The sequence below is a fragment of the Phyllopteryx taeniolatus genome, chromosome 1 (genome assembly GCF_024500385.1).
Source record: "Phyllopteryx taeniolatus isolate TA_2022b chromosome 1, UOR_Ptae_1.2, whole genome shotgun sequence".
Lineage (NCBI taxonomy): Eukaryota > Metazoa > Chordata > Actinopteri > Syngnathiformes > Syngnathidae > Phyllopteryx > Phyllopteryx taeniolatus.
The window spans coordinates 39,135,519-39,148,786 of record NC_084502.1 but is presented as its reverse complement, the minus strand read 5'-3'; the positions used below and the strand labels follow the sequence as shown (position 1 = coordinate 39,148,786).

General features: G+C 41.5%; 1 pseudogene; it reads right to left on the bottom strand.

The window, feature by feature from the left end:
* Positions 1-7,615: 7,615 nt before the first annotated feature.
* On the bottom strand, positions 7,616-11,726 carry LOC133465497 (cadherin-13-like; annotated as a pseudogene).
* Positions 11,727-13,268: the final 1,542 nt, after the last annotated feature.

Sequence of the window (13,268 nt, the reverse complement as noted above, 5' to 3'; positions counted from 1 at the left end):
CAAACCACTGGAGTCTTGGCACGCTCCCCTATCAACCCACCGCTGCTTGCAATGTTTTAACCCTCAGTCGTACTGTAACTTAAACTTGCCCTAATTTTCTCACCGTTCCCCTTTTAGTCCAGTACATCTTTTAGACTCGGGTTCGGACATAACTGCATCATCTAGTACAGTAGACCCCAGACTATAATGACTCATTATACCATAGTTACTATTACCTTTATTGTTAATGCCAACTTCCATATATCTGCCACTGAAGAATTATAACTTCTGCAGGGGTGTTAATAGTTGTTTTTTATTAATTATTTCCCCTCAATCATATCGTACTCAGCTTCATTGTGACGCTTATGTACTTACTACCATATCATGTGAAATTCCTCAACATTATTGCATTAGACGTTCCTATATTGGTCATACTTTGTACCCCACTAGTCATGCACCATTTCTTCCTAAGCTTTCATCCATCCACCGTCCCCTCAGATTCTCTCCTCAATCTAACCTCCTGTGATGAACCTGCTTAACCCAGAAAACTCCAATAAAAGTATAGCGTTGAATCAAAGTTCGGAATTGGAATACTAACCTCCCTTTGGGATACATTACGAATCAATGTGTCCACTTTACCCGGGCCACACTTCGTCGACAGCTGTCCCTGGTCCACCCGACAGTAGATGCTACTGGTTGGGGTCAGTACAGCAAAGTTCCAAAAGGCTACTCGCAGAGCAAATACACAACAACAGGAATACAAACCACCATTCACATTTAAACAGGTCGTCTTCCCCGTTGCAGAGGCCCATCTAACAAGTCCTGCAAATAAGCCCTTTAATAAATTAGTCACAACTCTGCAAAAGATGCTCCTGCCAAGGGGGTGGACTACATAATTCCTGTATACATACTCCAGAGAAGGGACAAGTCGACAATTGTCACCAAACATTGCTATTATTCCCCAAATCGTTGTTAACATGTTTCACAAAAGTGTCAATGTCAATAGACCAAGAATCACATAACAATCAGCATTAAGTCAGCAATCCAACAACCTGCAATACAACAACACGGTCAAGCTGAATGGGCGTCCTGTAAAATAATGTTATTTCCACAAATCAGAGTCTTCCCCTCTTCATCATGTACACAGTCGCAAAGGTCAATCCTTTCAGCAGTTTTGATTGTCCGTTGCAGTCAGAGTTTGTCCTTTTTTGTAGCAGCACCAAACCAGACTGTGTTGGGAGAACACAGGACTGATTCGACGACCGCTGTGTAGAACTACCTCAGCAGCTCCTGTGGCAGGCCGTGCTTTCTCAGAAGCCGCAGGAAGTACATCCTATGCTGGGCCTTTTTGAGGACGGAGTTGATGTTGGTCGCCCACTTCAAGTCCTGAGAGACGGTAATTCCCAGGAACTTGAAGGTCTCAACGGTTGACACAAGGCAGCTGGACAATGTGAGGGGCAGCTGTGGCGAAGGATGCCTCCTGAAGTCCACCATCATCTCTACAGTCTTGCGCATGTTCAGCTCCAGGTTGTATCGGCCGCACCACAGCTCCAGCCGCTCCGCTTCCTGTCGATATGCAGACTCGTCATCGTCCTTGATGAGGCCGATGTCAGTGGTATCATCTGCAAACTTCAGGAGTTTGACAGTCGGGTGCGCTGAGGTGCAGTCGTTCGTGTAGAGAGAGAAGAGCAGCGGAGAGAGGACACAACCTTGGGGCGCCCCAGTGCTGATGCTGCGTGTGGATGAAGTGGCCTCCCCCAGCGTCACCTGCTATGTCCTGCCCGTCAGAAAGCTGTAAATCCACTGGAAGATGGCAGGTGAGACGCTGAGCTGGAGAAGCTTGGATGAAAGGAGTTCAGGGATGATGGTGTTGAACGCTGAGCTGAAGTCCACGAACAGGATCCTCGCGTAGGTCCCTGCACTGTCGAGATGTTCTAGGATGAAGTGCAGTCCCATGTTGACTGCATCATCCGCAGACCTGCTCGCTCGGTAGGCAAACTGCAGGGGGTCCAGCAGGGCACCTGTGACGCTCTTGAGGTGGTCCAGCACGAGACGTTCAAAGGACTTCATAACCACAGATATCAAGTCGACAGGCCTGTAGTCATTTAGACCCGAGATTGCAGGTTTCTTGGGGACTGGAATGGTGGAGCGTTTGAAACAGGATGGTACTTTGTACAGTTCCAGAGATCTATTGAAGATCTGAGTGAAAACTGGCGCGAGTTGGTCCACGCAGACTTTGAGGCAGGATGGGGACACATGGTCTGGGCCTGCATTCACTATACTGTATTACTATTTACTATACTGTATCAACTTAATATTGTAAGGATGTCTATAGTCGACTCGTGTCCCTTGAGTAATTTTCTTAATCCGGTTTGCAAACAGGAACTTCTATGTACATCTACTTACTATAATTACAGACTCTCTTTATATTCCCAAATTTTGTAGCATAGACTGGTTGACAGCCTAATATAATCACGAAGGTGCTTTTATATTACAAATATGCTCTTCCCTCATTACATCACTCATTCAAACTCCGCGTGCAGACCGGAAACGCCCCGACCTACATCGACCTCTCCGACCGCCTTTGAAAAGCCCCTTAACACAGCCGCGGCTCCTCAAAAGAGTTAACAGCCTCCTTTATCCAAACACCGAAGCGTCTTCTGACAACAAAAATGTACGTTACTGTTCTCAGGCTGCTTCCCCGGGCACGCAGAGCTGCGGCTGGTCCGCTCCACCTTCCCGGAAGTAGAAAGCCACGACGCAACCCTGGCATGATCATATCCGCCAGGCACACGCGTTAATTTATCTATTATTTAATTTATCTTCCAGAATATCGTGTGCATACCTATGTATACACACAATACTTATACCTTATTTAGTTATGTAATAAATATAATGGGTACCCTTTATACATATTTACATATATATTAATATAATTATATTTATCATAGTTCTAGGATTTTCTTTATATTATGCACAGACCATATGGAGTGTTCTGCTGGCCACAAGGTGACACTCTGTGTCCGTGAATTACCCACACCCGCCTGCTGGCGTCTAACAGACTGGCCTGGTGCCCAAACGGTACCCTTATCTCGTAAGATGCAACTCAGTCCTCTTTGAAGACTCGAACCTCTGCTGTAAACCAAAGACAGGTTATGGTCTGAGAAGAGAAGGAAACCCCTAATAAACATACAAATGACTGAAGGAATTCCTTTGATGTAGAAATACAAAGAAAACATGGTTGGCTTGTATACTGATCTCAAAACTCTCAAAGGAATTCTGACTTCGGTACTATTTAAATATACTACAGTAAGCAGTTACACACTGTAAGTGACAGGTTGTGAAGAGCACAGTTGCCCTGGAGGTCTGACACTTCCAGGAGCAACTCATACAATCCGTTAGAAACGATGTTCTCTTTCACCAGGTAATCCGAGATCTGTGCACACACAGTGAACCAATGTCAGATGTTATACCGTAGTGTTTTAACCCTTGTGTTGTCTTGCGAGTCAAAAGTTACCCACTGCCATGTTTAGCTGTAGAAAAAAAATACCTTAAACGATCTTTTTCCAACGTGAAATTTTATGACTTTTCCTAAAGGGACCCCATCATTAGAAAAAGTGATACTTTGTTTTTCTTTATGTTTCCATGTGGGCTTTACACTACTAGGGTACAAAGTGGGCTTTACACAATCCGAATCAGAATCAGAATCATCTTTATTTGCCAAGTATGTCCAAAACACACAAGGAATTTGTCTCCGGTAGTTGGAGCCGCTCTAGTACAACAGACAGTCAATTTACAGAACACTTTGGAGACAGAGACATTGACAAAAAACAATTGTGCAAAAAGATGCAGAGTCCTCTAGCACTTAGAGCAGTTCGAATGACTAATATTGCAATAGACCGGTGCAATGACCATTGTGCAAGGGGCGCTGAGACTTCAAGGATTGTATGCGGTTTAAAGTGACGAGTAGTGCGATAATCTGGGACAATGTTGGTTGTGCAAATGTTACAGATACTCCTCAAACAGTGTGCAATGGAGCAGATGCTACTCTGGCATGAGTGGCCAGTATATGCAAATAGTGCAGCATGGCGAGACAACTACAGTGAGTGCACGAGTAATACATAATTGGCCCCACAGAAATGTGACAACGAACTCAAGTCAAAGAAATTGCCAGCTTGTTGTAATGGAATTATAGGTTACGTGTTTAAGAAGTTGATCGCAAGAGGGAAGAAGCTGTTGGAATGTCTACTAGTTCTAGTTTGCATTGATCGGTAGCGCCTACCTGAGGGAAGGAGCTGGAAGAGCTGGTGACTGGGGTGCGGAGGGTCCGAGAGGATTTTGCACGCCCTTGTCTTAGTTCTGGCAGCGTGCAAGTCCTCAATGGTGGGTAGGGGGGTACCGACAATCCTTTCAGCAGTTTTGATTGTCCGTTGCAGTCGGAGTTTGTCCTTTTTTGTAGCAGCACCAAACCAGACTGTGATGGAAGAACACAGGACTGATTTGACTACCGCTGTGTAGAACTGTCTCAGCAGCTCCGGTGGCAGGCCGTGCTTTCTCAGAAGCCGCAGGAAGTACGTCCTTTTTGAGGACGGAGTTGATGTTAGTCGCCCACTTCAGGTCCTGAGAGATTGTAATTCCCAGGAACTTGAAGGTCTCGACGGTTGACACAAGGCGGCTGGACAACGTCAGGGGCAGCTGTGGCGAAGGATGCCTCCTGAAGTCCACGATCATCTCTACCGTCTTGAGCGTGTTCAGCTCCAGGTTGTGTCGGCCGCACCACAGCTCCAGCCACTCCACTTCCTGTCGATATGCAGACTCGTCACCGTCCTTGATGAGGTCGATGACAGTGGTGTCATCTGCAAACTTCAGGAGTTTGACAGTCGGGTTCGCTGAGGTGCAGTCGTTTGTGTAGAGAGAGAAGAGTAGCGGAGAGAGGACACAACCTTGGGGCGCCCCAGTGCTGATGCTGCGTGTGGATGAGGTGGCCTCCCCCAGCCTGACCTTCTGTGTCCTGCCCGTCAGAAAGCTGTAAATCCACTGGCAGATGGCAGGTGAGACGCTGAGCTGGAGAAGCTTGGATGAAAGGAGTTCAGGGATGATGGTGTTGAACGCTGAGCTGAATCGGGATCTTTGGGGCCGATCAGCGAGTTGAAAAAAAAAACGATAACCGATCCGATCACAAGATGGAGGAATGTGTCTATTTAAATGACCTGTTCGTTTACTGTATATACTTGTGTACTTAATTGCTCCAAAAATTATATTTACAAAAAATAATGTATCTTTGTTCATCTATTTATGCCAGTGAGGCATAGTGACAGACAGAACAAATGATTCGTTATGATATATGCAATGTTTTGTTGCCTGCTTGCGAGCCGTATGGTATTAAAAGTACGGAAACATACCTCAAGCAAGCCTTAGACGGACGTCCTCTCCTGTCCTGAGCACCAATACACATTTCTCCCCATTTTGTCCTTATAATACAAAGTCGGTGCGCTCCACTCTTGTTGTCGTCGCCACGGTAACGAGTGTATCCGGTCGCATTAGAGTTGACAAAATAAAGCCCAATGATTGTAAAAAACGGGATGTTTTTATCCAGTGGAGAGGATATAAAGGTATCCTGAATCAACGGACCCCTATTTGGCTCCTTGCTGAAGCCATGAGTAGATGTTTCACTCTCCAACAGGTCCTGGATGAGATATTTTCAGGAACTCAGGAGGAACAAGAGGATGAAGGCTCACCGGCTCTTCCAGCTCCTTCCCTCAGGTAGGCGCTGCCGATCATTGCAAACTAGAACTAGTAGACATTCCAACAGCTTCTTCCCCCTTGCAATCAACTTCTTAAACAGCTAACTTATAATTCCATTACAACAAGCTGGCAATTTTTTTGACTTGAGTTCGTTGTCACATTTCTGTGGGGCCAATTATGTAGTACTCGTGCACTCACTGTAGTTGTCTCGCCGTGCTGCACTATTTGCATATAGTGGCCACTCATGCCAGAGTAGCATCTGCTCCATTTGCACACTGATTGAGGAGTATCTGTAACATTTGCACAACCATTGTCCCAGATTATCGCACTACTCGTCACTTTAAACCGCATACACTCCTTGAAGTCTCAGTGCCCTTTGCACAATGGTCATTGCACCGGACTATTGCGATATTAGCCATTCGAACTGCTCTAAGTGCTAGAGGACTCTGCATCTTTTTGCACAATTGTTGTTTGTTGTTGTTTTTTGTCAATGTCTTTATGTCTCCAAAGTGTTCTGTAAATTGACTGTCTGTTGTACTAGAGCGGCTCCAACTACCGGAGACAAATTCCTTGTGTGTTTTGGACATACTTGGCAAATAAAGATGATTCTGATTCTGAAGATTTATCTGAAGAGGAAGATGGGGAGGAATACAACCCAGAGGATGATGCATCTTCAGATGAAGAAGAGGAAATCCCTCAAGCTGATGGAGAAATATTTTTGTCAATGAACAGCAAAATTGCATGGTCCTCATCAAATTCAGATAGCAACCAGGGAAGAACAGCAGCACCAAACATCATAATGATGACTCCAGGGCCAACAAGGCTGCTCATGTCAAGGACAATTCATTCACCTTTCTCCTGTTCATCACACAAACCATTGAAAAAAATCATCCTGGAGAATACAAATTTGGAGGGTTTGCGGAAACATGGAGAAAACTGGAAAAATATGGATGAGATTGACCTGCGTGGCTACATAGGGCTTTTGATATTAGCAGGTGTATATAGGTCCCTTGGCAAGGCTACATATAGTCTCTAGGATGCAGAGAGTGGCAGAGCAAATTTTTGTGCCACAATGCTGCTGAAAATCTTTCACACTTTTTCAAAATGGCTGATATTTGACAACCTTGAGTCAAGACCAACAAGGTGTGTGACGGACAAACTGGCAGCCATCAGAGAGGTCTGGGACAAGTGAGTTGAGCAACTCCCATGCCTTTACAACCCTGGGCCTCGGCCAGTAGATGAGCAGTTGGTTCATTTCAAAGGTATTTATATTATTTTCATATGCAGTGTAACTTACCTGAAATATTTTTTCATTTTATTGTGGTGTAACAGCCTTGATTCATGCAGTTTTCCGTGACACTCACACTCAGTGATTGTAATCTGTTTTTTTGGGTTGTTTTTTTTTAAATCAAGAGGTTGCTGTCTTTTCCGGCAGTATATCCCAAGCAAGCCAGCAAAATATGGCAGGAAACTATGTATGGCCTGTGATGCAAAATCCAGCTATGCATGGAATATGCAAGTGTAATAATAAACAGTGCAATAATAAACCTTTACTGTACTATTCAATATATAATATATTATTTATATATATATATATAATATATATATAATATATATACTATATATATATAATATATAATGTATATATATATTATATATATAATATATATCTCTATATATATTATATATATATTCACTGGTGATCGTCTTTGTATTGTGTAACAAAAAAAATACATGACAAAAAAATGAATTAAATTGAGTTGAACTGATAAATAACAGGTTGTTTCATCATGCAAAATAGATTTTGGATTTAAAATTCAATTAAGATGCTTTATTTTGGGGGTTTGGTAGGGCGGGTCCTTTTTGACCCATAGGACAAGGGGAGGAAACGGAATGTTAAGATCACACAAGGGTTAAATTAAATTACAATGGATGCTGACATGACCGAGGTTGTCATGTTGCACATCGTGGCGCATCCCAAAAAAATGTCTGAAATGGTCCTTATCTTTCTTGGGTCAATCTTCCACTTTCCCATATTATCTCCAAGTAGTCTGAAGTGGAACGGTCCGCCGTATTGGTCTTCATCTGGGTCCAAAGCTGTTATATTGACCTGAGCTCGACCTTCCGATTGGCACATATTAATGTTGTTTTCAGTCAGTGATGGAGTATTATCCTTGTCTTCACTTACAAGTATGTGGAGCGTTGCAGTGCCTGTCATTGGAGGTAAACCTGGTGACCAAAATAACATCACACATATTTTGAATAACGTTATATAAGCGTTTTGGTGATAAAATATCTATAACTTGTTTCTGACCATATCATCGTCAACAGCACATACTGTGGCTTTGGAGATACTGTCCTTCACATAGAGTGATTTTCTGTCTAGAATTTTGGATGTAGTTATTGCTCCTGTCAAGCTGTCCACTGTAATCCAGTCAGATGTATTCTCTCATTTCACATAGCTAAAAAATGTGTATTAATTTTGCATCAGTTTTTTGTTAACCTGAAAGGTGAAAATCCTCAAGATTTACACAAATGAGTTGACCTTCTTGAAAACAGGATCTCTAGCTCTGAATGTCTCCAGATACTGTCCTGCAGCAACATTCTCACCAATTGCAACTTGCTAGTGGGGCTCATCAAAAATGTGCGGCTCATTGACATCTTCTACTATCACATTCACACCATATGTGGGCTGACCAGCAGTCATATCACCTCTCTTGAGTCTTCAGTGTCCAAAGACTAGTGGTACTGCGTCTCACAACAGTGCATGAAAAATATGGGATCTCATATTTGTGTGTCTACAGAGAACCTGTCTCGTAATCCAATGACTATACCAGAAGTAATAATGGATGTTTATTATTACTGTATTTGAATTACAGCATGTATAATACAGATTTTCATGAGCCATATAGTAAAACAAATACAATACTGGTACTGTACACCAATATTAAAGACCGTATGGTTGTTCTAGAGTTATGATGGCAATGGCAACATTACAGTTTTCCATTTAACAGGCGATGCCATCAAAACGATTTTGATGTCAACTTTACATTACTGCACATAGGATAGAAGCAAAATACCTTTTCTACATACAGTAACCCTTTATTTGTCTTTTCTTGTTTATTTCCCGTGGATCCCATATTTTACCCTGCATGCTGCTGTACTTCTTCTATCTTTGACAGTGACTTGAAGGCGTAAAATAAGAAAATTTTTCAGCCCTTCTTTTACTTTTCCCAAGCCCTGGAGTTAAGAAAATGAGACATTTGTTCTGCAATGTTAAAACAGTAGTTATACAATGCAAACTGAAACTGCTCACAGTCTGTCCTGTGATGACAGGAAAATGATTGTTTTCATCTTCTACATTGATCATGACGGTGCAGGAGCTGGAGAGCTGGTTTGGTTTCCCATGATCTTTGGCCTCCACCAAAAGGGTGTATTTCTTTGCTTTCTGGAGGGATAAAACATACCTATTTTTTACAAGTACAAGCTAACAAACAGAAATCAGTAACAGGCAACATTTAATAATGCATCGACTGTCTATAATGTGTGTTATGTTTAGGGTGTGTGGCTGGCCTTAGGGTAAGATATGACAACAGTCAATTAGATTTAGAGCTTGCGAATGTCGCAGCAGGTGCAGCTGGGGGAAACCACCTCATCCACACACACCATCAGCACCGGAGCCCCCCAAGGATGTGTCCTTTAGCGTCCTCCTTCACACGCACCCTTTCCCCTTTAACGGCCACATGCTGTCCTCAGCCACGTCCGCCTTTTCTCAATATAAGCAGCGTGTCGGCGGGAAATGCTCCCAGTCAGTCAAGCGGAGCGCTCATCACACAACATTTATAGATTTTGGAACTCGGTGCACACATAAGGCGCACCGCATTATAAGGCACCCCGTCCATTTTGGAGAAAATGTAAGACTTTTAAGTGCGCCTTATGGTCGTGAAAATACGGTAAATAAAATCTTTTATTTTGATTGGTGTCAGCATCTACTGCCTGAACAGCAATCAGTCCACCGCCTGTCAGATAGAATGTTTTAGTTTTTGCCTGCTTTCAAGTGTCCTTGTGAGCTCCAAGCACAATTGACAAAAACATCCAAATATACATTCAAACCCAAAATTATTCATATCCCCGTCAAAATGTGACTTAAAATAATGTTTATCCAACCACAACGTTTTTTTCTGGTTTGGAAAAACAATAGGCATCTCCAAGAAGATAATAAGATGATGCACAAGAGGCATCGCTTTGGGAAAAAAAATATTTTGCAGCTTTTATTTACATTTGGGGGAAAAAAGTGGCATGCCCAAAATTATTCATACCCTTTGCAAACTGTCGAAGTCTATTGGAAAAGGTAAAAAAAAAAAAGTGCAAAGTTCTATACCATCTTAAATAGTTCAAGCGACTCTAAAACATCCTAATTTCCCTGATTCATTGTGAACAGCAATTTTAATCAACTTAACAGGTGGAAAAACAGCAGCTCTCTGCAGTTGGTTTGTCGACAGTCATGGCATAGACAAAGGAGCTCATTGAGGCTATAAGGCCATATCTAAATGTTTTAAAGTACTAGTGGTCTTCAGTGCTAAGTATTATTAAAAAATACAAGACGTTCTGCATGATGGAAAATCTCAGAGGACATGGTCGGAAGCCAAAAGTGATACATGTGGTGGCCAGGATGAAAAATAATCCAAGTATCACCACCAAGGCCATCCTGGTAAATCTGAGCTATGCTGGTGGCAACATCTCAAGGCAGACAGTCCAATAGACACTGCACACTGCTGGGTTCCACAGATACAGACCAAGGAGGATTTCAGCACTACAACAACCCAAAATACACTGCAGAAGTGGTGAAGAAATGGTTAGCGGACAAAAACATGAATGTTTTGTAGTGGCCCAGCCAGAGTTCAAACTTAAATTCAATTGAGAATCTGTGGATCAGAGTCATGGCTAGGAGATCCTCTAACCCGAAAGAGTTGGAGCTCATTGCTAAAGATGAATGGACGAAAATAGCAGTGGAGACATGCAAAACGCTAGTCAGTAATTATAGGAAATGTTTGATTGCCGTAATCGCTGATAAAGGCTTTTCTATTGGTTTTTAGAGAAGAGTATGAATAATTTTGGACCTGCCACTTTTTGTTCAAATGTACATAAAAGGTGATAAATATTTTCTTCCGTAATGATGACTCTTGCATCGTCTTATTATCTTCTGGGAGATGCCTGTGTTATTTCCAAACTGGAAAAGAAAACTTGCTGGTTGAATAAAAGTAACTTTAAGTCAAAATTTGCCAGGGGTGTGAATAATTTCGGGCTTGACTGTTTAAACTCTATCACAAGCAAATTAAAGCATCTGAGATTCTTAACAAAATTTTAAAGTTGAAATCATGAAATTACAATGTGATGTCGACTCTTTTACAGTGATCTCGTATATTTCATGGTTAAATTGTGGTGAATGGTCATTTCCATCCATAATCTGTACGTCAATGCCCAGTTGTGTGTCTACTACATTTTTGACCCTGTCTATTGCCTGAAATATCAGATGTAATTGAAAGGCCAAATAATGTGAAACCATTTATTTGTCTGTCATTCTAATATGTTCCAGGATGTTGTGTCTGCTGTGCATCTACAGTATATTCACTCTGACCTTCAAGAATTTCCCCAGTGTTTTCATCACTTTCTATTATGTCTCTTGATTCCAAATCAACACCTTAGCCATGTATCTTGAAAAGGACAGATTTTCTCTCCACTTGCACCTTTACAATACCAAACAACAGTAGCAGCAATTGTATTCTGGACTTGTGTGAATAAATGCTTGTCATGTAATAACAGGTTCAATGTTGGACGGTACTCACTTTGCCCAAGGAATATGGAAAAGGCCCTTCATAGCTTTCATCAATAGTGAAGGAATCAATGATCCAGCTTCTTTTTTGTCGTTTCAAAATATCTGCAGCATTCCTGTGCCTTCTAAACACTGCAAAGATTCCATATTTAAATCTACACAAAATTATTCAGCAATAATTTTTTTTCAAGAAGTTGATCCATCCTACTACTTTTTCTGTCATGTTTTTAGTATTATTGTTCTACCGTATGTTCTTCTTCTTCGTTTAAAAAAAATATTTTTAAGTCCTCCAGTCCTTAAAGACTGCCTCTCAAAGATCATTCTTACCAGCATTATTAAAATACTGAGGTTGACAGTCTCCATGATAGAGCCACTGTGTTGTTGTAGAAATTAATCCCTCTGAGAATAGGCCCTTATTTCAACAAAGCTACATGAGAGTGCAGTGGCATGTCAGGCAGGTTTGGGCTGAACAAAACACCTGTGAGTGGGAGGATGGGTTTGGGATTATGCAAACTGTGCAAAGGTGAGACGGAAGATTAGACATTTGGTTCATTTACATATGCATAGATCATTTTACATTTGAGACTATGTGGGTCCCGATATGCACATGTTAAACAATGAGAAACAATGAGCCTCAACCCGGGAACAATGAGTCCCTGCAATTTATCATCATGGAATACAGATACAGTAATCCTACGCTATATCACAGTTCTTGGTTCGCGGTCCCACTGTGTTGCAGATTTTTATTACAGGTGTTACTGTATTTTTTTATACTGTTTGTACAATATTTTGTGTTATCCATTGCTGTTGTTCTCTCTCAGTATATTATATACAACCCCCATTCCAACGAAGTCGGGACGTTGTGTTAAACATAAATAAAAACAGAATACAATGATTTGCAAATCACATTCAACCTATATTGAATTGAATACACTACAAAGACAAGCTATATAATGTTCAAACTGATAAACTTTATTGTTTTTAGCAAATAATCATTAATTTTGAATTTTATGGCTGGAACACGTTCCAAAAAAGGATATCACCACATGATGTCGGTTTTTGATGCAGTGCCGCCTGAGGGATCGAAGAACACGGGCATTCAATGTTGGTTTTCGGCCTTGCTTATTTGATTTCTCCAGATTCTCTGAACTTTTTGATGATATTATGGACCGTAGATGATGAAATCCCTAAATTCCTTGCAATTGTACGATGAGGAACATTGTCCTTAAACTGTTCGACTATTTTCTCTCGCACTTGTTCACAAAGAGGTGAACCTCGCCCCATCTTTGCTCGTGAATGACTGAGCAATTCAGGGAAGCTCCTTTTATACCCAATCATGGCAGCCACCTGTTTCCAATTAGCCTGTTTACCTGTGTGATGTTCCAAACAGGTGTTTGATGAGCATTCCTCAACTTTTTTGCCACCTGTCCCAGCTTTTTTGGAAAGCTAATAATAATAATTATTATGGCAGAGTTTTCCATTAAAAGGATTACTTTTTAAGGTTGTTTTGAATGTTGCACAACAAAATATGTAAAAAAAATAATAATAATTCATCATGGCAGTTCATTAACCGTTCAATGATTAGTTAATAAGTCAGTTATTTACCTTCCAAAGAATCTCACGTGCTTTGTCACAACGAAAAAGTCACAAGAAATGTGTCAATATAAAGTTAAGTAAATGTAATAAACATTCTTGATTGTTTTTTATCAAA